The sequence below is a fragment of the Arvicanthis niloticus genome, chromosome Y, assembly GCF_011762505.2.
Source record: "Arvicanthis niloticus isolate mArvNil1 chromosome Y, mArvNil1.pat.X, whole genome shotgun sequence".
NCBI lineage: Eukaryota > Metazoa > Chordata > Mammalia > Rodentia > Muridae > Arvicanthis > Arvicanthis niloticus.
Window position 1 is genome coordinate 2,050,447 of NC_133431.1, and position 24,536 is coordinate 2,074,982.

The 24,536-nt window shown below is 37.7% G+C and overlaps 1 pseudogene; it reads left to right on the top strand.

Annotated features, from left to right (window-relative positions):
• The first annotated feature begins 7,125 nt into the window (after positions 1–7,125).
• On the top strand, positions 7,126–16,154 carry LOC143437310 (vomeronasal type-2 receptor 116-like; annotated as a pseudogene).
• Positions 16,155–24,536: the final 8,382 nt, after the last annotated feature.

Sequence of the window (24,536 nt, forward strand, 5' to 3'; positions counted from 1 at the left end):
ACAAATCTTTGTATATTGATACAATATTTGAAATTAATATTTTTACTTGTAGATAGGCATTGTACCTATGCAACCCATTTGATAATACAAAGCTTTGACCCAATTCTCTATAGCTGCTGTTTAGGATGACTAACTGTTAGGATGACTAAGTAATGCAAGTTAAGGGCCAGACAGTAAACTCATAGTTATATTAGATTCTGATTTAATTATAGTATATAATATAAACATATATATTTATATATTTATTTATATAGAATATATATCATTTATATATAAATATATAAATAAATTAAATATATTTATTTACATATAAAATAAATAAATAAATATATATAAATATATAAATATATATTCTATATAAATAAATATATAATATATGTTTAATTATAATAAATTATTTTTAAAGTATTTTCAATATTATTCAAATACAAATAGCTAAGGGTAGTCAAGATTTAACAGTCCAGATATACTTTATATAGATACATAGTCTTCAAACACATGAGAAATTCACAGAATATGGCATTCATTATCATTTCATTATTATTAGTGTATATCATGCCTTATAGTTTACATAACTGCTGAAACTATGTTCAATGTATATCTGAAATAAAAGGCATTCTAATGGACAGAAGTGTGAAATGTTACCAGCGTTGTGAGAGCCTGAGAGCCGATCCCACCCCTCCCTCTCTGTCGCACTCAGCATGGGGGACCCTGCACATCACCTGGGAAGCACAATGGAGCCGCCCTAGTGGGGAAGGCGTGGGTGAGCCGCCCCGAGGGCAGGAGAGCAGGGTAGCTGGCCTCGCCCCTTGCTGCGTGTGGCGCTGAGTGAGACAGCCAGTGAGGTGTTGTAGACGTCACCCTGGTGGTGTGGGTGCAGGAGAACTAAAAAGCTGACCGACTAAGTGCCGGGACCCAGATCCAGAAATCTGTGTTCGTTCACCCCGACATCGACACCGACCGTGAACGACAGGAACGTGTGAGTGGGGCCAGGCCCTCACGTACACACGAGAATAATTTCCTAAAGAATGATTTTCTCAAGCTTTTTTTCAAAGTATTAAGGTTTTCTAAGACTCGGGGCAGTGAGACAAAAGCTGGTTGATGGACCCCCGTGAAAGGTGTGTCTGGTTTCAACACAAGGACACAATTAGAAAGCACGTAGTCAATGCAACTTACAATAAATATGGTGGAAAAGACTAAACCGGTTTTAGCTTGACAATTATAAAAGCCTTAACCCATGCAATAACCCTTGTTTGAAATCCAGATTCTCTCCCAACTTTACCTCTTGCTATCATAACATCACAGAGATCTGCTGCTGACTTCCATATATGTCTCTGAAAACGCGCAGACCCCACCTTCCAAAGGAAGACTATTATTTCCAATATTGTATCGATTTCTAGACCAGTACATGATTGAGACTGAATAATTTGTCATCTTTAAGAAAAATGCAAGAGACATGATAATTTATCTTTTTGGTTCTCTGTCCCACAAGTTCTAAAAACTTGAGGCCAGGCCGCTTGTGACATCTGTGATATAGCCAAGCAAAGGTGGGTCAGAAACATATGCTCAACACAGCCAGACAATCCCTCCTACAGTCTCTGCTCCACACTTTGTCTCTTTACTTGCTCCCATGAGTATTTTGTTACTTCTTTGGGGGGTGTCGTATATATGTTTGTTTATTTTTTACTTGGATATTATATTTATATTTCAGATTTTATCCCCTTAACCCATTCTCCCACCACCCAGGAACCTCCTATCCCATCTTCCTTCCTGCTTCTATGAGGATGTGCCCCCACCAACTCCCCCACTCCCACCTCCCCACCTTCGAATTCCACCCCACGTGGTGTTCAGCCTTCATGGGATCAAGGATCTCCTCTCTCACCTATGTCTGACAAGGCCATCCTCCCCTACATATACAGATGGGGCCATGGGTCCCTCCCTGTGTGCTCCCAGGCTAGTGGTTTAGACCCTGGGGAGCTCTGGTTGGTTGGTATTGTTGCTCTCCTCGTGGGGCCACAAAAACTGTCAGCTCCTTCAGTCTTCTCTCTAACTTCTCCATTGGAAACCCCTTGATCAGATCAGTGGTTAGCTGTGAGCATCTGCCTCTGAATGTGTCAGACTCTGGCAGACCCCTAAGGACACAGCCATATCAGGCTTTTGTCAGCATGTATTTCCTGACATCCACATCAGCCTTTACCTTTGGTGACTGCACATGGGATGGATACCCAGGTGGAATTGTCTCCAGACGAACCCTCCTTCAGTTTCTGTCCCACACTTTGTCTCCATATTTGCTCCCTTCGGTATTTTGTTACTCTTTCTAAGTAGGACTGAGGTATCCACACTTGGTCTTCCTTCTTCATGAGCTTCATGAGGGCTGTGAGTTGAATCTTGGCTATTTCAAGCTTTTGGGCCAATACCCACTTTATCACTGAGTAAATACCATGTGTGTCCTTTTGTGATTGGGTTACCTCACTCAGGATAATATTTTCTAGTTCCATCCATTTACCTAAGGATTTTTCAAATTCATTATTTTTAATAGCTGAGTAATACTCCATTGTGTAAATGTACCACATTTATTGTATCCATTCCTCTGTTGAAGGACATCTGGGTTCTTTCCAGCTTCTGGCTATTATAAATAAAGCTGCTATGAACATAGTGAAGCACATGTCCTTATTATATGTTGGAGCATCTTCTGGGTATATGCCCAGGGATGGTATAACTGGGTCCTCAGGTAGCGCTATGTCCAATTATCTGAGGAAATGCCAGACTGACTTCCAGAGTGGTTGTACCAGCTTGCAATGCCAGCAACAATGAATGAGTGTCCCTCTTTCTCCACATCCTCACCAGCATCTATGATATCCCGAGTTTTTGATCTTAGGCATTCTGACTGGTGTGAGGTGGAATCTCAGGGTTGTTTTGATTTGCATTTCTCTGATGACTAAGGATGCTGAACATTTCTTTAGATGCTTCTTGGCCATTTGAGTTTCCTCAGTTGAGAATTCTTTGTTTAGCTCTGTACCCCATTTTTAATAGGGTTATTTGGTTGTCTGGAGTATAATTTCTTGATTTCTTTGTATATATTGGATATTAGCCCTTTATCAGATGTATGATTGGTAATGATCTATTCCCAATCCATTGGTTGTCATTTTGTCCTATTGATAGTGTCCTTTACCTTATAGAAGCTTTGCAATTTTATGAGGTCCCATTTGACAATGGGACAATGACAATTTGTTGATCTTAGAGCATAAGCCATTGGTGTTCTGTTCAGAAACTTTTCCCCTGTGCCTAGGTATTCAAGGGTCTTCCCCACCATCTCTTCTATTAGTTTCAGTGTATCTGGTTTTTTTGTGGGGGTTGTTTATCAACTTGGACTTGAGCTTTGTATAAGCAGATAACAATGGATCAATTTGCATTCTTCTACATGTTGACCTCCAGTTGAAACAACACCATTTGTTGAAAATGGGGTCTTTTCCCCACAGGAATGTTTTAGCTCCCTTGTCTAAGATCAAGGGACCATAGGTGTATGGGTTCATTTCTGTGTCTTCAATTCTATTCCCTTGATCTTTCTGCCTGTCTCTCTGTACCAATACAATGCAATTTTAATCACTGTTGCTCTGTATGACAAGAACATTAAGTCTCTAAAGATAGAAATTGAAGAAACCCTCAAAACATAAAAAGATCCCCTGTGCTCACAAATCAGCAGGATTAACATGTGGCCATCTTACCAAAAGCAATCTACAGAATTGATGCAATCCCCAACAAATTCCAACACAATTATTCACAGAGATAGACAGAGCAATTCCCAAATTTATTTGGAAAAACAAAAATTTCAGGATAGTGAAAACTATTCTCAACAATAAGAGAACTTCTGAGAGAATCACCATTCCTGACATCAAAGTGTACTACAGAGCAGTTGTGATAAAAAACCACATGGTACTGGTCCAGAGACAGGCAAGTAAATCAATGGAATAGAATGGAAAACCCAGAATTAAACCCACAATCATGATTACCTCATCTTTGACATAGAATTCAAAACCATCCAGTGCGTAAAAAATGTATACTAAACAAATCATACTGGGTCAAGTGGCAATCAGCATGGAGTTGAATACAAATAGATCCATTCTTATCTCTTTGTACAAAATTCAAGTCTAAAAGGTTAAGGCCCTGCACAAAAAAGCCAAATACACTGAATCTAATAGAAGAGAAAGTGGAAAAGAGCCTCAAATATTGGCACAGGCAAAAAATTACTGAACAGAACACCAATGGTCAAGGCTCTAAGATCAACAATTCACAAAGGGGATCTCAGAATATTGTAAAGGAAAGGACAATGTCATCAAGGCAACATGGCAACCTACAGATTTGATTGTTACCAATCCTACAACTAATAGAAGGGGAATAGCCAATATATACAAACAACTCAAGAAGTTAGTCTCCAGAGAACCAAATCATCCTATTAAAAAGGGGTCGAGAGCTAAACAAAAAGTTCTCAACTGAGGAATCTCCAATGGTTGAGAAGCACCTAAAGAAATGTTCATCACCCTTAGTCATCAGGGAAATGCAAATCAAAAAGACCCTGAGATTTCTTCTCACCATAGATGGCTAAGATCAAAAACTCAAGTGCGAGTAGATACTGATGAAGATGTGGAGAAAGAGGAACATTCTTCCATTGCTGGTGAAATTGTACGCTGGTAAAGCACTCTGGAAATCAGTCTGGTGGTTCCTCAGAAAATTGGGCATAGTGCTACCTGAGGACCCAGCTATACCACTCCTGGGCATATCCTCAAAAGATGCTTCAACATACATCACGGCACATGCTTCACTGTGTTCATAGTAGCCATATTTATAATAGCCAGAAGCTGGAAAGAACAGATTTCCTTCAATAGAGAAATGGATACAGAACATCTGGTACATTTACACAATGGAGTACTACTCAGCTATTAAAAACAATGGATTCATGAAATTCTTAAGCAAATGGATGGAACTAGAAAATATCATGCTGAGTGAGGTCCTAGTCACAAAACAGCACACACAGTATGTACTCACTGATAAGTAGATATTAGGAAAAAAGCTCAGAATACCCATGAAACAACTCAGAGAACACATGAAGCTCAAGAAGAAGAAAGGCCAAAGTGTAGGTTCTTCAGTACTACTTAGAAGGAGGAACAAAATACTCGCTGAAGTTAGAGGGTAGGGGGGAATTTGGAGGAAGAGAAGGAGGGGAGAGGGAAAGCGGGCAGGATCAGGTGTGGGAGGAGACAGGGGAGATGAGCAGAGTGTCAAGGAATTGAAGAGAGGTGTGTAGCAATGGGTGATGGAAAACTTGGGGTAGCCAACAGAAAGTCCTAGATGCCAGGAAAGAAAGAGGTTTCTAGGACCCAATGGGGATGACATTAGCTGAAATAACCAAAAAAGGGGGAGAAAAAAAACTATGGAGACCGAGGATAGGCTCTGCACCCGATTAAGGCATGGGGTCCCACACTCATCTCAATAATATTAACTCATAATTGTTCCTGTCTAAGGTAAATCCAGAGAATTCCCCACCTGTGGATCCATTCCATATGCAGCCAGTAAACCCAGACACTATAGCTGGTGACAAGAAGTGCTTGCTGACAGGGGCCTTATCTATCTGTCTCTTGAGAGGCTCTGCCAGACCCTTCCCAATACATATGCAAATGCTTGCAGCCAAGTATTGAACTGAGCACAATGGTGTGTAGAGTCAGCCTCCATCCATATTTCCAGTTCTTTTGACACAGCATTACCACTCAGTATACAAAAAGTATGGACTATCACAACAAGACACTCAATTTATACAATCTATAAGTCTGTCTGCAAATGTACAAAAAATATATAAACTCACAAATTCATAATTCAACCAAAGTATGAAACAAATTCTCATTCATAGTAACTAAGATAGCACAATAAACTCCATAGCAATATTTACTATAAGCCAGTAACACACTAACCATTACAGAAATTGTGATAAAGACTCCACTTAACACAGTGTGGATATTATGGGCAAAAATATAAGGAAGTTCAAAAAAACACATCAATTCAATGTTCCATCTGTGTCACTAATTGTAATCTAACCAAGTTACATAAATGACCATAAGAGACATACATCTGTGTTGTTGCAATGTAATCCAAGACAGGACTGTATCAAAACAAATACCAACTAGACAAGAATGAAAACTATAAGTATATACTAACATTAGCAATAAAATTCTCTCTCATAAATGACATCTAATTTCTTTGATTCCTTTGAATAAAATGTATGAAATTGTTCTCAAAATTTTTAATGAAGTGTTAACAAATATCAACCAAAGAAATGTTTTATCAAATGACACTGACTACCAGGGACTGATTATCAAGCAAGATATCAGCATTATAACTCAGTGAATGTCTTTGCAGGTACTGATAATGGACAGGATGGGTGATGAATCTCTATAACTCAAGTCATCATTGGATTCAGCATGATGACATATTCTAGAGACGACAGGAATTACATGATTTTGAGGAGATTTTGTGAACATGACTAGCATACAATAGTATATGAACAACAGAGAGCATGGTCACCTCCTGCCTCAATGTTGCATGTGAGAGTGCCCTTCCCTACACTAGACAATGGAAGATATAATGTCCCATGATCAAACTCAATGTCTAAATGTTAAGGAACACTTATGACCTTCTCAACTTTTGTCTTACTATGGAAGTTCTGATGAGATCCATTGTGTTCATACATATGGCTGTTGACACATGGTCTGGTCCCAGCTGTCCAGGAGAAGATACTTTCTGAAAATATTTATGCCATGGATATGAATGAAATCATGGCACCTGAGGACGGAGAACATGATCTTCACAACATGTTTTCAACAATGTTTTGATCAAAAGTTTTCAGGTCTCAGATGTAGAGCTTGAAGCAAGAATTTTCCCACTGAATCCAGGGAGCATTACATAAGATGAGTGGAAAATTATTGTTGAATATAATTAAGTAGATCTCCAAACAGCAGTAGCCTTAAAAACAGACACATAGTTGTAAATGTGTGTGTGTGTGTGTGTGTGTGTGTGTGATGTTTGTCTGCATAAGAAACAGATTAAGCAATTGCTCTGGCTTAGATCCTAGCAAACATGAAGAAGCTGCCTGGTTTCACTATGTCCTTTTTGCTCCTGAAGTTTTCTCTCATCTTGTGCTGTTTGACTGAACTCAGTTGCTTTTGGAGGATAAAGAATATTGAAGATAATGATGGACATTTGAGAAGTGACTGTGGTTTTATGCTTTCAGCATTGGAAGAAGCTTTTGAAGACATTGATTATAATGAACTTATTCCTTTTAGGTAAGTCACTAACTATGTTTCTTGCTTCAGTGTCATGAATTAGAAATATTTAGGTGTATACACAAACTGTTGGGTTCTGTCCTGTTCTCCCCCCTGTTACTTTAGGAACTACTAAAAATTATTACATCAATGACTATTTTAATACTTTGAAATGTGTCACAGTTTAGTTTATGTTTACTATGCTGGGCTCCAATTCACAATGCTGGACAATGAGAGAGACTGGATTCTGTTGAGTGTTTGTGCACATCTTATCTTAAAAGTTGTCTCTTCATCTACCTTGCATTCACAATTCTCACCTTTGGAAAGAGCTCAATATGAAAAGACTCCAACACTGCCTATATTCTATTGTCTGCCATTGATTCTTGTATGAGCAGGCATCTAAATGCCTTCATGAAAAGGTTATCAAATTTTGGTCTCCAAAAGTTAGGCATACATTCAGACACTGAAATATTTGTGTATGTGCTGGTCTACTATACCTGATTACATGAATATATATATATATATATATAAAAGTTAGGCATACATTCAGACACTGAAATATTTGTGTATGTGCTGGTCTACTATACCTGATTACATGAATATATATATATATATATATATATATATATATATATATATATATATATATATATATATTTACCTTGATTTTTAAAATAGTCTTTAAATGCATCCCTCCTGCCATTCTGGAGTTGACACTTAATGTGGATAAAGACTTCCAGGCTTCATATTCTGTTACCAGAATAATCTTTTGGTCCAATTATGCAAATACTCAGTCACATATTAGGCTTATTATCACTATCAGGTAGATGGTCAATATATCTATTAATTATCAAATAAATATAACATTAGAGGAGATCTAGGAGAATAAATGCATTTCTTGTAGATAAGAACCTGTTCTTAATGTGGCTACATAGTTCTGAGATCCCAAGTGTGAGATGTTATCATTTGTGCCTGCCGATCATGTAGGAAAGAGTGTTGAAATCATTCACATTTTACATAATCTGTATGACTGGGACTACTTTTTTTGTGACTGAGTTTTCCTGTAGTTTTCTGTCTTTGAATTTCCAACCAATCTCTTATTCAATTTTCATGTCTTTAGGATTTAAAGAATATGTTTCTCAATTGTTAGCCACAGAACACTGTGTAAACTTTGACAGTGATGGTGGCTTCACATTATTATACTTCTCTGTTAGGTCAGTAGGAATTTTATTTCTGATGTATTCTGTTTTATCCTACACCTCAGTAGAAAAATAGTGAAAATCCTCATTGGTGACATTTTTATAAGCCATAATTAGGTTTAAAATTATAAATATATGAACTGGGCCAATGCACTTTTCAGGTTTCAAAAGAAAAACTTAGCTTCAAACAGTCCTATTGAAATTGCAAATTTCATCAAAAGAGGATGTTTTTCATTTTTACTTCTGACAAGAGGTAATTTCTAATAGTAGTAGATAATCTGCCATCTGTCCTGGGCCAGGTGAGCACATTTCATAGAGAAAGAAGATTTCTGTGTTCAGATATCACTTAAAGGTTCTCAAAGAATTAAGAAGACTGAGGTGTTAAGAGAAATCTGATATCTTTTTTTATGAAATTGACTAATAACAACACACTGAAAGGTAACATTAAATTGATGTATAAAAGATCAAAAAGGTTAATATTCTAGTTATGTGGATAATTGTATCATATTGTATATTTTGAAATAGATAAGTTGATTTATATAAAATATATCTTAAAATAATTATTGTTTGTTGAATATTAACATTTGAATATATTAACATCATGTTCTACAAAAATCATGAGAATATTATTGATAATTTTTTTCACTGTGCATAAAGCTAGCATTTTTAATGTTTACTACAAAGAGAGTTTGCTATTTTGAAATCTGTAAAATATTCTTACTGATGAAATAATTTCTTTCCTACAAACACTGATAATCATTTTAAGTATACTGATTGTTAGACAATGTACACAGATGTATAATGTGCTTTGAATACTCCCACACGATATCATATAAGGGCTTTTGAATATAATTTTTAATGATTCCTTTTTAATATTTTATTCTCCTTTACTAAATTCCCCCCAAAATATTTTGTATGTCTTGAAACAATTTAGTACTCAATGTTAGATATAGGATTCATGGTTATGGATATTATTAAATATTCATTAATATTTTTAGGTTATTAAAAATATGAATATAAAAGTTGAACAAATTTGCAATATATTACCTGATTCTCAAAATATTCAATAAAAATATGATGTATAAATTGCATTTAAATATTAAAAATTTTAAGGAGAATGTGTTATACCATTTATGTGTAGTTTCAGCCATGCTTATTTATTTATTTATTTATTTATTTATTTATCTGTGGCATTACAACTCCAAATATACTTTAGAGTAGTCTTGCTCAAGAGGACAAGAATCTAGTTCAAAGATGACAGAGATATAAATAATCTATATCAGTTCTCACAAATACAAAATTTAGCATATTATAGTACCATACATCTATGAATTCTTAAATTGTATGGAGTTCTAAAGACTTCTAATTTATAAAACTTATTCAAGAAATTTAGACAGAAATATAGCATGTCTCATATTACAAACTTTTGCAATTTATATTTCATGTTTCATACATCTCCCTTAATCATTTTTATGCCTTGTTCTAGAATACAAAAAAGAAAATCTGAGTTTCTTCTGGTAATGATTTTTGCTGCTGAAGAGATCAACAAGAATCCTTATCTTTTACCCAACATGTCTTTGATATTTGACATCATTGTTGGCCTATGTGGAGATACATTGGGACTTCTGGATTTAGTATATTCACAACAAAACCATAGTTTGGATTTTATTAATTATATCTGTGGATTAGATCCAACGTGTGGTGCAGACATTATAGGACCATCATGGAAATCATCCTTAAGACTAGCACTTTATTCTAGGACACCAACGGTAAAAAGGCATAACACTGGAATAGTTAACAACTTTTAAATTTCATTTGCATGTGCCTACAACAAAGCTTGAAGAGCATGCATTTATGTGTGTGCTGCTACACACATACACACACATATTGTGTGTGTATATATATGTGTATATACATAGTATATATATTATATATTGTATATATACATATATGTGATAAAGAGTTAAAAATCATATCTAAGCAAACAGAGAAAACTGTTTTATAGGACATTCAGACTTATCAGAAATAGTCTAGAATCTAATAGAAATAGATATATATATAGTAAAATCTTAATATTCTTAACAGGAGTTCTGAAGGTGAGTAACATTACCTGTATGTAAGTCCAAGTGTCCTAATAATTATATTCCTCATGTGGATGTTTCATCTTCTCTTCCGCATCCTTTAGGTTTTCTTTGGACCATTTAATCCGAACCTAAGTGACCATGACCAGTTGCCCTTTGCCCATCAGGTAGCCACGAAGGACACCCATTTGTGTTATGGCATGGTCTCCTTGATGCTTCATTTTAGATGGACTTGGATTGGACTGGTCATCTCAGACAATGACCAAGGTATTCAGTTTCTCTCAGACATGAGAGAAGAAATGCAAAGGAAAGGGATCTGTTTGGCTTTTGTGAATGTGATCCCAGAAAACACGCACTTATACATGACAAGGGCTAAGGTATATGATGAACAAATTACAACATCAACAGCAAGGGTTGTTGTCATTTATGGTGACATGAACTCTACTTTAGAAATCAGCCTTAGACGATGAGGATATTTAGGTGCTCAGAGAATCTGGATCACAACCTCACAATGGGATGTCATTACAAATAAAAAAGATTTCACCCTTGATTTCTTCCATGGGACTGTCACTTTTACACACCACAAAGGTGAGACTGCTAAACTTAGGAATTTTATGCAAACAATTGACACTGAGAAATACCCCGTAAGCATTTCTGACTCTGTCCTGGGGTGGAATTATTTTAATTGTTCAATCTCTAAGAACAGCAATAAAATGATTCCTTTTACATTCATCAACACATTGGAATGGACAACACTGCACAAATATGACATGGTCCTGAGTGATGAAGGTTATAATTTGTATAACGCGATTTATGCTGTGGCCTACACCTACCATGAACTCATTCTTCAACAAGTAGAGTCTCAGAAAATGGCAGAACCCAAGGGAGTATTCATGGACTGTCTGCAGGTAAAGTTTCTTACATTTCATTATGTTTAGATAAATCAATGTGATCTTTTAAATGGACTCTGAGAAACAATTGTACATTTGTTAGAGATTATTCTCTCAATAGAAAGTTTTATACACTGCAAAACTCCTCATTGAATCTTTAAATGGATAAATATCATACACAGGGATAAGATTTAAATGGAAACAATACATTTTTTGAATATCAGGAAGTTTTGTGAAAACGTGTCTCAACATTTCACCAAATGAACTCAAAATTAAAAATAGGAGCCAAGAGTTTTATCTAAAAGCCTTAAGTGATGAGTAGGTTAGAATATTTTTCTAAAGAATAATTTCTCAAGAATAGGTACATGAGCTGAGCAGTGGTGGCACACACCTTTAATCCCAGCACTCGATTGGCAGAGGCAGGCGGATTTCTGAGTTAGAGTGCCAGCCTGGTCTACAGAGTGAATTCCAGGACAACCAGGTCTACACAGAGAAATCCTGTCTCAAATAAATAAATAAATAAATAAATAAATAAATAAATAAATAAATAAAGAACAGGTACATGAGCTGGGATTAATAGTTATTCATTTAACTTAACAATTATTTATATAACCATAAATGACTAAGACTGCACAATTTATTAAGTTTGTGGGGTTTTTTGTACATGCATAAGGTATATATATATGAAAGACCCAGAATCATCCTTAATTTTCACAACTTGCAGACATTCAGACTTCGCCTTCATTTGCACATACATGGCTTCCATTTTTTTACAAAGTATTTTTGACAAACATGTGCACACTACATACACACAGAAACACACACACAAACACACCATGTTACTTGATATTTGGTAATTTTTCTAGCACATTTTATCATCGAACAATTGTATTCAGTATATTAATTTTAATTATCAATAAGGTATATTTTATTTTACTACACAAGATTATTTTAATACAGCTGTCTTTTCTGAAAGTCTTTAAAAAATTAGAGGAAATTCTGAATTTGGCATTCCCTTTATTGATATGCATATGTAATTATCTAATGATGCATCTCATTTAGATGGCTTCCTTGTTGAAAACCAGGGTATTTACTAACCCTGTTGGAGAACTGGTGAACATGAACCATAGAGAAAATCAGTGTGAAGAATATGACATTTTCTTCACTTGGAATTTTCCACAAGGCTTTGGATTAAAAGTGAAATTAGGAAGCTATTTTCCTTGTTTCCCACAGAGTCAACAACTTCACATATCTGAAGACCTGGAGTGGGCCACAGGAGGAACATCAGTGGGTATACCACAGCTTTTTTTTCAGAATATCTAAATTTTAAAGTATGAGGCACTGAAGTAATAGCTCTGTGGTTAAGACCAGTTGCTACTTTTACAAAGGACCATCCTCAGTTCCAATCACCAAAATTTGATAACTCTCAACTTCATGTAAATCTGTTCATAGGGATCAAAGGCCTCTGGATTCCATGTTCAGTTGCACCCACTAGCCTATTCAACGACATGACACAGGCATATATTTATTAAACATATAGTATTATATATGTACATATATATAATTAAAAATTTGTAACTATATGTAAATTACAGAATTTTTTGATTCTGTGTGAACATACTTATAGTTTAACTAAGAACAGCACATATTTATTAACAAAAATCTTTCTCCAGATTCAAGGTTTTTTTAAATTTATATCTTTTTATTAGTTATTTTATTTATTTACGTTTTAAATATCATCAGCATTCCTGGTTTCCCCTATTCTGTGGAGGAATCCCTTATCGGGCATCAGTAGGAGAGGAGGCCCTTGTTCCTTTGGAGGCTTGGTGCCCCAGCATAGGGAAAAGACAAGGTGATGAGGCAGAAGTGGGTGGGTGGGTAGGGGAGCTCCCTTATAGAAGTAGGGGGTTGGTTGGATAGAGGGTTCAACGTTTTCTTTTAAACTTAGGAAATCTTCATTAATTTTATGAGTGTCTTATATAACATATTTTGTTCATACTCATCAAACAACTTGTTCTTGATTTACCATACAACTCAGTGTTCTTATTTTTTATTTATAAATAATTATAGAGAAACTGATGCCAAATAAACATTCCTTTTTGATTAATCAGTTTTGGAAGGAAAAATTTTAAATTGCTACAAACTGAATGTTGCATAAATAATATTACATGTTATATAAATGTACTGTGACTTTCAGTGCATTTCGGGGTAATACAAATAAAAATGTCCCTGAAATATTTAAGTAATGCTGGTTATCAGGGGAATATTTATAGCCATATCTTTTAATGTCCCACATAGCAATCTATGGGTCATTATACATATGATGTACACATGAACTACACACACACACACACACACACACACACACCACTATATATATATATATATATATATATATATATATATATATATATATATATATCACACACACACACCACTATATATATATATATATAGTTCATTTCACTATATATATATATATATATATATATATATATATATATATATAGTGGTGTGTGTGTGTGTGTGTTGCTTCAGGTTCCCTCCTCCATGTGTAGTGTACCATGTACTGCTGGATTCAGGAAAATTCATCAGAAAGAAACAGCAGACTGCTGCTTTGACTGTGTCCAGTGCCCAGAAAATGAGGTTTCCAATGAAACAGGTACATGCTTTCATGCAGAAAAAAATGCTGAATTCAAAACATTCTCATTCCAGACTAGAAATATGATATGGCCTAGATGGAAACTGAAGACCTAAACTCCCGTGTTTAGAACTTAATCAGTTAAATCATATCAACTTCTTTTGGACTTAGGAAATAATCTGAAGTATATTCTACAAACAGCACATTTCTTTCACAACTGATTTTAAATTAAGACCAGATGCTCAGGGTAACAGTTATTGTTTATTTTTATTTTTTCCCATGAAACACATGGGAAGAAAGAGAGATGGCGGGATTCGAACTCGGGAAGAAAGGCACAGCTGCCCTCTGGAGGCAGCCACCTAAGCCGCTGTGCCACCGCTGGCTTGCTAACAGTTATTGTTTAATGAAATATATTTTAAGAGCTTAGATGGCTTAAAGGTTTAAGCATGTCTTGTCAAAGAATTAAAACAAGAGTGAAGATTTCAAGAATGCAGCAAGAGAGGGGATAGCACTTATCATCAATCCCAGCCTAACTAAGGAAAGAGGGATGAATGTAAATATCCATAATCTTCATGCCTTATAGCTTTAAATGTGTAGTTGGGAAGAAAGAGATCTTACCATAATGACAGGGACATGCATTTGTCAGTGAGGCATACAGTTTCTAGAATGAAAATATTACTTATTGCAAACAGTATTTGCATGAGGAATTGTGTGCTCTGGTGCTTATGGGTAGGTATAGACAAAGGGAACAACTCTCAAAGCAAAGTACATAATGTGTTTCATGAACTGGCATCAATACCTATGTATGCACCCTACTCTTGTTTGTGAGTTGTGAATTTACGGTTTGAGGAATGACATAATCTGAGACGATGCATATTATTCATCATCATATTTTTCCTTGTTTTGTTTCATAATGTTTTTTATGTTCCATTTCCTATGATGGTGTTTTGTTCCATCACCAAGCATATGTTAATAGAGAGCAATCATAAGTCAGTGGTCCCTATGGCAATAAGGAATGAAATAGATGCTCAAAACTAAACTATGTTTTGATATATCCTATTAATAATACAAATACATAATTATTGCCTACATAATTATGATATCTTATAATGGTTTATTGTTCACTAGCAGATATGGAACAGTGTGTAAGGTGTCCAGATGATAAGTATGCCAACTTAGAGCAAACTCACTGCCTCCAAAGAGCTGTGTCCTTTCTGGCTTATGAAGATTCAGTGGGGATGGCTCTAGCCTGCATGGCCCTGTGCTTCTCGGCCATCACAATTCTAGTACTCGTCATTTTTGTGAAGCACAAGGATACTCCTGTTGTGAAGGCCAATAACCGCATTCTCAGCTACATCCTGCTCATCTCCCTCATCTTCTGTTTTCTTTGTTCATTGCTCTTCATTGGACATCCCAACCAGGCCACCTGCATTCTGCAGCAAATCACATTTGAAGTGTTTTTCACAGTGGCTATTTCTACTGTGTTGGCCAAAACAATAACTGTGGTCCTGGCTTTCAAGCTCACTACCCCTGGAAGAAGGATGAAAGAGATTATAACAGCAGCACCTAAGTTGGTCATCCCCATGTGTACCCTAATCCAACTTTTTCTCTGTGGAAAGTGGTTGGTAACATCTCCTCCCTTTATTGACAGAGATATACAATCTGAACATGGGAAGACTGTTATTATTTGCAACAAAGGCTCTGTCATTGCTTTCCACTTTGTCCTGGGATACTTGGGTTTCTTGGCTCTGGGGAGCTTCACTGTGGCTTTCTTGGCTAGGAACCTTCCTGACAGATTCAATGAAGCCAAGTTCCTAACTTTCAGCATGCTGGTGTTCTGCAGTGTCTGGATCACCTTCCTCCCTGTGTACCACAGCACCAGGGGAAAGGTCATGTTAGTTGTGGAGGTCTTCTCCATCTTGGCTTCAAGTGCTGGGTTGCTAGGGTGTATTTTCATCCAAAAGTGTTATGTTATTTTATTGAGACAAGATTTAAATTCTTTTCAGAAGTACAAAGATAAGTTTCATCATTGAAACTTCATTAGTTTTAAAATGTTAGATGGAACTCAACATATCTTCCTGCTTTGTCTTGACAAAAGTACTACTAAGTCATACAAAAATTTTAAATAATATACTATCACAGCAGGATAGCACTGCCTAATGAAATACCCATGACTAAGGCTTGGTAGAAAATGGCTTCATTCATGAGTACACAAACCTCAATTTTGAGTATAGGTAATCTCAACTGAAGCATAGCTTCCGTCATTTTGATGTGTACGTGTATAAGCAATGCTCTTAATTAATGATTAATATTAGGTGACCCAATTGTTTGTGAACAGTGCCACCTCCAGGCATGTTGTCCTGGGAATTATAAGAAAAAAGATTTGAGACAACATGGAAATGACAGCAGTAATGAGCACAGTTGCATGGACTCTAATTGGGCTCCTGCATTCATGTTCTCATCTTGGTGTCATTCAATTAACTGTGACAATGGTACACAGGGAAATCAATACTTTTTTCATATGTTCCTTTTGACTATGGTGTTATATTACAGCAACAGAAACTAAGACATTAGCAAAATGGTAAATTGTCTCATTAATGATTTGGAATATAATAGATTATAGATTACTGATGCAATAAAAAGAACCAATTTGAAAAGAGAAACAAGATTGAGTGTTAGTAGTGTGTAGAGCATAATGGCAGCATTGCATATTATTGATTACCATCACAGAGGACCAGGCTTTAGGGGTAACTTTACACTGTATCATGACTATGTTAAAAATATCAGGTAACATATTAAGAAGAGTACAGTACATGAAAAGGAATATGGGGTTCAGATTGTGTCTGCAGTATAAGGCTCTTTTAGTTTCATGAAAACATACCATTTAAACATGAAATGAATGTGTTTCATTCAGTAAGAAATATCAGTAGTGAAAATAATATCATACACAATACCTTTATCACAATAAGATCAGTGAGTTCTGTGAATATATAATTCACACTAGATGAAGGGTCTCATTATAAATTTTTCAGAATTAGAGTTACTAAATCTTTATTTCCATGTTTTATTGGATATTATATTTATTTACATTTCAAATTTTATCACATTTTTCGGTTTCCCCTCCGAAAATTTCCTATCTAATCTTTTATTCTTCTGCTTCTATGAGAGTGCTTCCTCGCCTGCCCACCCACTCCCTCTGCCTCCCTGCCCTCGAATTCCCCTACACTGAAGCATCAAGCCTTCAGAGGACCAAGGGCCTCTCTTCCCATTGATGTCTAACAAGGCCATCCTCTGCTACATATACAGCTGGAGTCATGGGATACTACATGTGTACACTTTTGGTTGCTGGTTTAATTCCTGGCAGCTCTGGGTGGTCTGGTTGATTGATATTATTGTTCTTCCTATGGGATGCAAACCCTTTCAACTCCTTCAGTCTTTTCTCTAACTCTTCCATTGGAGACCCCATGCCCAGTCCAATGGTTGGGTGTGAGCATCTGCCTCTGTATTTGCCAGGCTCTGAAAGAGCCTCTCAAGAGAGAGACATATTAGGCTCCTGTCACAAGCACCTTTTGGCATCCCCAATAGTGTCTGGGGTTTGTGTCTCTATATGGGATTGAGCCCTAGGCGAGGCAGCCTCTGAAAGTGTTTCCATCAGTCTCTGATCCATACTTTGGCTCTATATTTCCTTCCATGTATATTTTTTCCACCTCCTAAGAAGGGCTGAAGCTTCCTCACTTTGGTCTTCCTGCTTCTTGAGCTTCATGTGGACTGTGAATTGTATCTTGAGTATTCCATACTTTTAGGCTAATATCCACTTATAAGTGAGAGTATCCCACTACTAAGAAGGAGACATGGACAACTGAAAATACATTATTTATTAAGAATAGTTGGACTGTTGTCTGTTAACTACACTTACGAACATTTCTATATTAATGTTCATTTTGATTAGAGACCTGTCTGCTCCTGACAGCTTCCTGTCTTGGATCCTAAGAAAAATTGAGCATTTTTGGAGTTACTCGAATTGTGGTGAGACAGCAACCAGGCAAGAATTGCCTCTTTCCATCTTCAGACAAATTACTGTCCAAAAAAGGACACACTTGCATAATAGTTGACTGATTATATCTGCCTAAACATAGTAATCAGCCCTTAATAATTCTGCATCTCTAAGGTCTGTCAGATGATCCTGACTCAGAAGGCTGTAGTATTCGGACTGTCCAGGTGTTCAAAGGTCTCTATAAGTTGGCTAAGTTTCAGAAGCTATGCTTTGTGTTTCCCATAATTTTAGTTAACTCAGTCATTCTGGATTTCTGACAGGGTTTAAAACTTATAGTCTCATAGCCAATCCTGGTTATTTACCTTTAGATAAAAGATTTGAATTGATGGTTCTCAGCTGATGTTCATTCTAAAGCCAAGGAAAAAGCCAGGTCCAGAACTAAGAGTTTTAGTTAGGAGAGATGACAGAGGTTCTGGTTAGCCAACAAAATAATGGACTGGGTATTAAGACTATTTTGTACCTCATTGATACAAATTGGCATAATTATGCCCTAATTGCATTTTGAAAGAAAAATTTTATTTTAACAGGAAGGGTGATATGTAGGAGGAGCTAAAGTGGGAAGAAGTACTGAGAGGAAGAGAAGGAGTAAGGAGAGGAGGAGAAGAGGGAGAGGAGAAGCTAGGAGTTGAGAGAGAGAAAGAGAGAGAAAGAGAGGGGTGATATGGAGGCAGATGTTCATGTGTCTCCACCAGTCAAAGATAGTTGATATATCTAGGTTGGGTATTGGGTTACACTTCTGATTGAGCATTATGAATCTTATAAAGCCTTTGATTAACATTTTAAAAAAGTGTATAAAAGAAAAAAAGGGGTGCATGGGATAGGGGTTTTCTGGGGGGGGGAGTGGTAAATGGGGAAAAGGGATGTCATCTGAAATATAAATAAAATATCCAAAAAATAATTTTCTTTTATAGAATATTATAAAATATAAATAATATGAGACGATGCCAAATATTGCAAATTAAATCTACAACGTTTTTTTTTAAATGAAAACTTGTCCAATTGGAGACCCACCATATGGGCAAGCTCCAATCCATGACATTATTAAGGATACTCTGTTATGCTCCCACACAGGAGCCTTGCATAATTGTCCATTGTGAGGCTCCACCCAGCAGCTGACTGAACAGATGCAGAGAACCAGAATGAAACATTGAAGGGACCTTGAGGATTCTTTGGAAGAGTTAGAGGAAAGATTGTAGGCCCTAAAGAGGATAGGGACTCCACAAGAAGACCAACAGACTCAACCAACCTGGATCCTTGGGGAGACTCAGAGACTGAGCCACCAACCAAATAGCATACACATGCTGGACTAAGTCTCCTGGCACATATATAGGAGGTGTGCAGCTCAGTCTTCATGAGGGTCCTCCAACAACTGTAGCAGGGGCTGTTGCCTACCGTTGGAATCTGTCCCCTTAACTGAGCTTCCATTTCTGACCTCATTGTGAGAGGATGCACTTAACCCAGCAGAGTTGATGTACCATGGTGTGGGGATACCCACGGGGCCCACACCATCTCAAAGGAGAAAAAAATAGTGTCAGGGAGGGACTTTGTGAGGGCAGGGGACCTCCCATAGGGACAGTGATCAGGGTAATGATGAGTATATAAATTATTCTAGAAACAAAAAGAAAGACAGAAAAAAGAAACATGTTGAGTCTGTATACACTATCCTCTCCCCCTAAAGGAACCTGAAAAGGTCCCTCCTACAAGAGCTTAGACAAAGAAAGCCAGACAGGACAGAAAAGTGTTAAAAACATCATTCTATCTAGAAGACTTTTGTTTCACTCAACTGCACTTTGGCCCTGGACACTATAGGCTCACGTTCATCCTGTGATGAAAATGCACTGAGTCTTCAGTGATCCTAAGAGTCTGTAGGAGCTCAGACACTGTACAAAGTGTAAAGTCTCTTCTGCTGTCATCCACTGACATCATCCAGATTGACATCATTAGGGCAATGTTATCCTGAGTGACGTCATCCACAGTGACATCAAACAGAGTGGCGTCACCAGGTGATGCCACACACGGTGATGTAATCGAGAATGGCATCATACAAAGTGATGTCATCCACTGACATCATCCAGAGCGACACCATTGGGGTGATGTCATCCTGAGTGATGTCACCCATGGTGACATCATACAGAGTGATGTCACGCACGGTGATGTCACCGAGAACGGCATCATGCAGAGCGACATCATCCAGTGAGGTCACCCAGAGTGACATTGTCAAACATGATGTCATCCAGAGCAACGTCACACGGGGATGAGTGGGATTGATGGGGAATGAGATGTCATCCAGTGAGGTCACATACAGCGATGTCATTTCAATGACATCATTCAGAATGACATGCAGGGTCCATCGACTTAGAAGTAAAGCTTGAGAGGATCATCTAAACTGTGCTGCTTCTCAAAACTGAGTAATCAGAAAGCAAGTTATATCTCTCCAACATGCAATGGCCCAGAATTCCCCTTCTCATTTCAATTGATAGGAATGTGAACACAGGGAAAGAAGATTGGACCAAGGCAAGAAACACAAGAGGGTGAACCCCAAATCCTATAGCTTTGTCTCAGACACACTGGACTTCACTTTCTAAAGGCTTAGATGGCTCCATTCCTTTTTTTTTGAGACAGGGTTTCTCTGTGTAGCCCTGGCTGTTCTGGAACTCACTCTGTAGACCAGGCTGGCCTCAAACTCAGAAATCTGTCTGCTTCTGCCTCCCAAGTGCTGGAATTAAAGATGTGTGCCATCTATTATTGATCATTATTGGCTATCAATGAGTATTGATAATTATTGATTACTATTTATTGATTATTGATTATAGATCGGCATTGATTACTGATAGTTATTCCATCACCATGATCCCCCTGACTCTGCCTCCCAAGTGCTGGGATTAAGAGAGTATCCCATCAATTATTGATTGTTATTGGCTATTGATTAGAATCTATTATTGATTAGCATTGTCTGCTGATTATCGATTATTGATCATTGATTATCATGATACACGATCAGTTTGATTATTGATTAGCATTGTCTGCTGATTATCGATTATTGATTATCATGATAATCGATCAGTTTTGTTTATTGACTAGTGTTGATTATTGGTCATTGATTGGTATTTATTATAGATTGGCATGATTATTGATCATTATTCCATCACCATCATCCCCCTGCCTCTGCCTCCCAAGTGCTGGGATTAAAGGCATGTGCCACCACTGCCCTGCAACACTGCTCTATTCCTATAACTTCTCCTACATCTCTCAGTTTGGGTTCATCCTCTCCCTGTGCGCGTCTCTTCATAGCATATGTATCAATGCCTTAGACGTCTCAACAAGTTGTGGTCTCAAAATGCTACTCAAGCATCCTCCTGACAACTTCAATGCAATGAACTGTCACCGATTCCTTACTGAGGCACTGACTCCGCCAAACAATGGCTGAATAGTGCTGAATTGAAACCGCAGAGGAAGGCTCTGTGACCTTGGATTTTTCATTTTTCATTTTTGCAAAGCAGCACAATTTAGATGATCCTCTCAAGTTTTGCCTCTAAGTTGATGGACTCTGCATCTCTTTGGATAACTGTGAGGAGCCGCATTTGCCATTAAAAGATGGCACAGGCTTCTGCTTCCTGGTTCTTCACGGAAGCTTTACTTGAGAATGCGCCTGCGCATGGCGCGAAAACCGAGTATGACAATTGGATGAAAGATTTGAGCCAATGAGGGATCTGCACGTCTCCCAAAGCTCTAGTTAAGCAGCGGGCTTTCTGAGCTCGGCATCCTTCCCTCCACCTTACCATCCTGAGAGCTGTTCAATAAATGCTGTCAGAAGAATCCTGAGTGTGGCGTGCTCCTTATCGGCGAGGTAGCGCGTTGCAAGTGGAACCGAAACCCGGGATGAAGCCGAACATCTCGGAGTTTTGACCAGTCACAAAGGACCCTGTTGGCTCGCAGAGGATTCAGAACTGGTGGCTCGGAGAGTCTAGACGCTTTTCTGCAAGGTATGGTGGATCTTGTTTGGCTTAACAACAAGATAGCCTATCAGAAGCAGAAAAGGGAGAGAGCGCTAATAAAATAGAAAAGAAAACTAGGATAGAGAAGAAAACTAAGAAGAAAAGGCTAATTTGGACAGAGTCTCAACGTTTGAGCTCCAGTAAGCGGGATACAGTGAAGGACACCATGGGAATTGGAAGCGGTCATCCTCACTCCTGCGCTGGAGAACTAGTCGACTGACAAAGCTGGCTGAATTTGGAAGTGAAACAAAGGTGATTGCATAGTAACAAAAACGGGGCAAGAAATAAGTAAATAGAAACAGACGAAAAAGGATTTAAAGATGCAAGGAGTAAATTTCAGGCTGCTCTGAGTCAAGAGAGCCAAACAGAAAAATAGATAAAGGTTATAGTAACGAAAATGGGGCAAGAAATAAGTGAGTAAAAACAGATGAAAAAGGCTTTAAAGACGCGAGGAATAAATAGAAGGCTGCTCTAGACAGAGAGTTAAGTAGAATGATAATGTTAATTGATTTAACTTTCAAAATGGGTGTGATTCTGAGTTGTATAATATTTTTCTGGATAAAAACTCAATGTAAAGGTTTTTCTGGTTACTGGCTTAAGGAAAGGCTAATTTGGAAAAAAAGGTTTTTCTATGAGTTTTCTGATGAGGTCATTAAGGTAGTAGTTATGTCTTCCAGAATTATATGGATCAGACATGACAGAGGTAGGCCTCCAGAACACTAGATTCCAGAGAATCAATCAAAATAATTATCTAGATACTAAAACTTGTTTTGAGATTTGTATATTACAGAATACACAGCCTTGGTGAATGAATCTTTTTATCACCTGCATGTTCACTGATGCCCTGGACTTCCAGCTGGATGCAGTTAAGACAGACTTAAGATGCTTATCAATTTACCCTTCCCCTCATTCCTCTTCTAAAAGTCAACACCCATGTTCAGCTTGAAGAAGTTAATGAGGAGTCGGCGCCCCAATTCCCTGGATTTGGGGACTGAGGTGGTTAATATTAGGCTGTCTTAATCTGTATAATTGTTACTAAGCTGATGCAAAATTCAAGGATTTCATTGGTATAATTTCTTCTATTGAAAATTTGTGGGTACAAGGCTTAGACCTTTCACTTCTCCAACAGGGGAAGTTGTGTGTTGCCTTAAAGAGTATTGCTTTTATATCAACAGTTTAGATATTAAGTCTCTTGTCTCTCGGGTTCATGCTGTTCAAACTGATGGCTTTGGTATGGAAAGTGGCTAGATCAACTTTGCAGCCATCTGGAACCATATACCCTGATGAAAGACATGGTTTTCAAAAGCCTATAACAGCTGAAGCGCACTCTGATAAATATATTGTTTATCCCACATAGCTTGTTTTGCTGTTTAGTGACCTCAGCTGTATGGTGCACGTGGTAAAGTGTTTTCACCTGTGTTCTCCTGCTTGTGTATATAAGTACCTCCATTCAATATGAAAATTTTACTCGGGTAGCTAACCTTTCAAGAATCTTATCTCAGCAGCTATTGCAGAATTGGACGGCTGATTTTGATGAGACCATGCGACGATTGCGGATTGCTATTGTCCAGATCAATTCTACTCGCTTGGATTTCTCCCTGACCCAGGGATTCTCCTCGTGGATCTCTTCGGTCTTTTCTTACTTTAAGGAATGGGTGGGGGTAGGGTTATTTGGCTGCATGATCTTTGGGGGAGTGCTGCTTACCCTCTGGTTGCTCTGCAAATTCAAACAACAACATCAAAAGGATAAGGTGGTGATCACGCAAGCATTGCTTGCCGTGGAGCAGGGAACATCCCCTCAAGCCTGGTTGAATCTGCTTAAACAATGAGACACCATCACTTAATAGGATATCCTGAGGGCTTGTGTTCCCATTGCACCAGGTATCCTAGTGGTGGTCCTCCACACTTCCCGGGGCTCAGGTTCCCATTGCACGGGATAAAAGGTGTGGAGGGTCTCGTACTTTTAACTGCCTTGAACACCTATTGGTAGAACGGTGGGCTAGATCGGCAACCTAACAATCCTCGATTGTTGTTGCAGTTTAATAAGGAAGGGGGAGATGTGAGGAGCCGCATTTGCCATTAAAAGATGGCACAGGCTTCTGCTTCCTGGTTCTTCACGGAAGCTTTACTTGAGAATGTGCCTGTGCATGGCACGAAAACCGAGTATGACAATTGGATGAAAGATTTGAGCCAATGAGGGATCTGTACGTCTCCCAAAGCTCTAGTTAAGCAGCGGGCTTTCTGAGCTCGGCGTCCTTCCCTCCACCTTACCATCCTGAGAGCTGTTCAATAAATGCTGTCAGAAGAATCCTGAGTGTGGCGTGCTCCTTATCGGCGAGGTAGCGAGTTGCAGACAACAGGTTGCA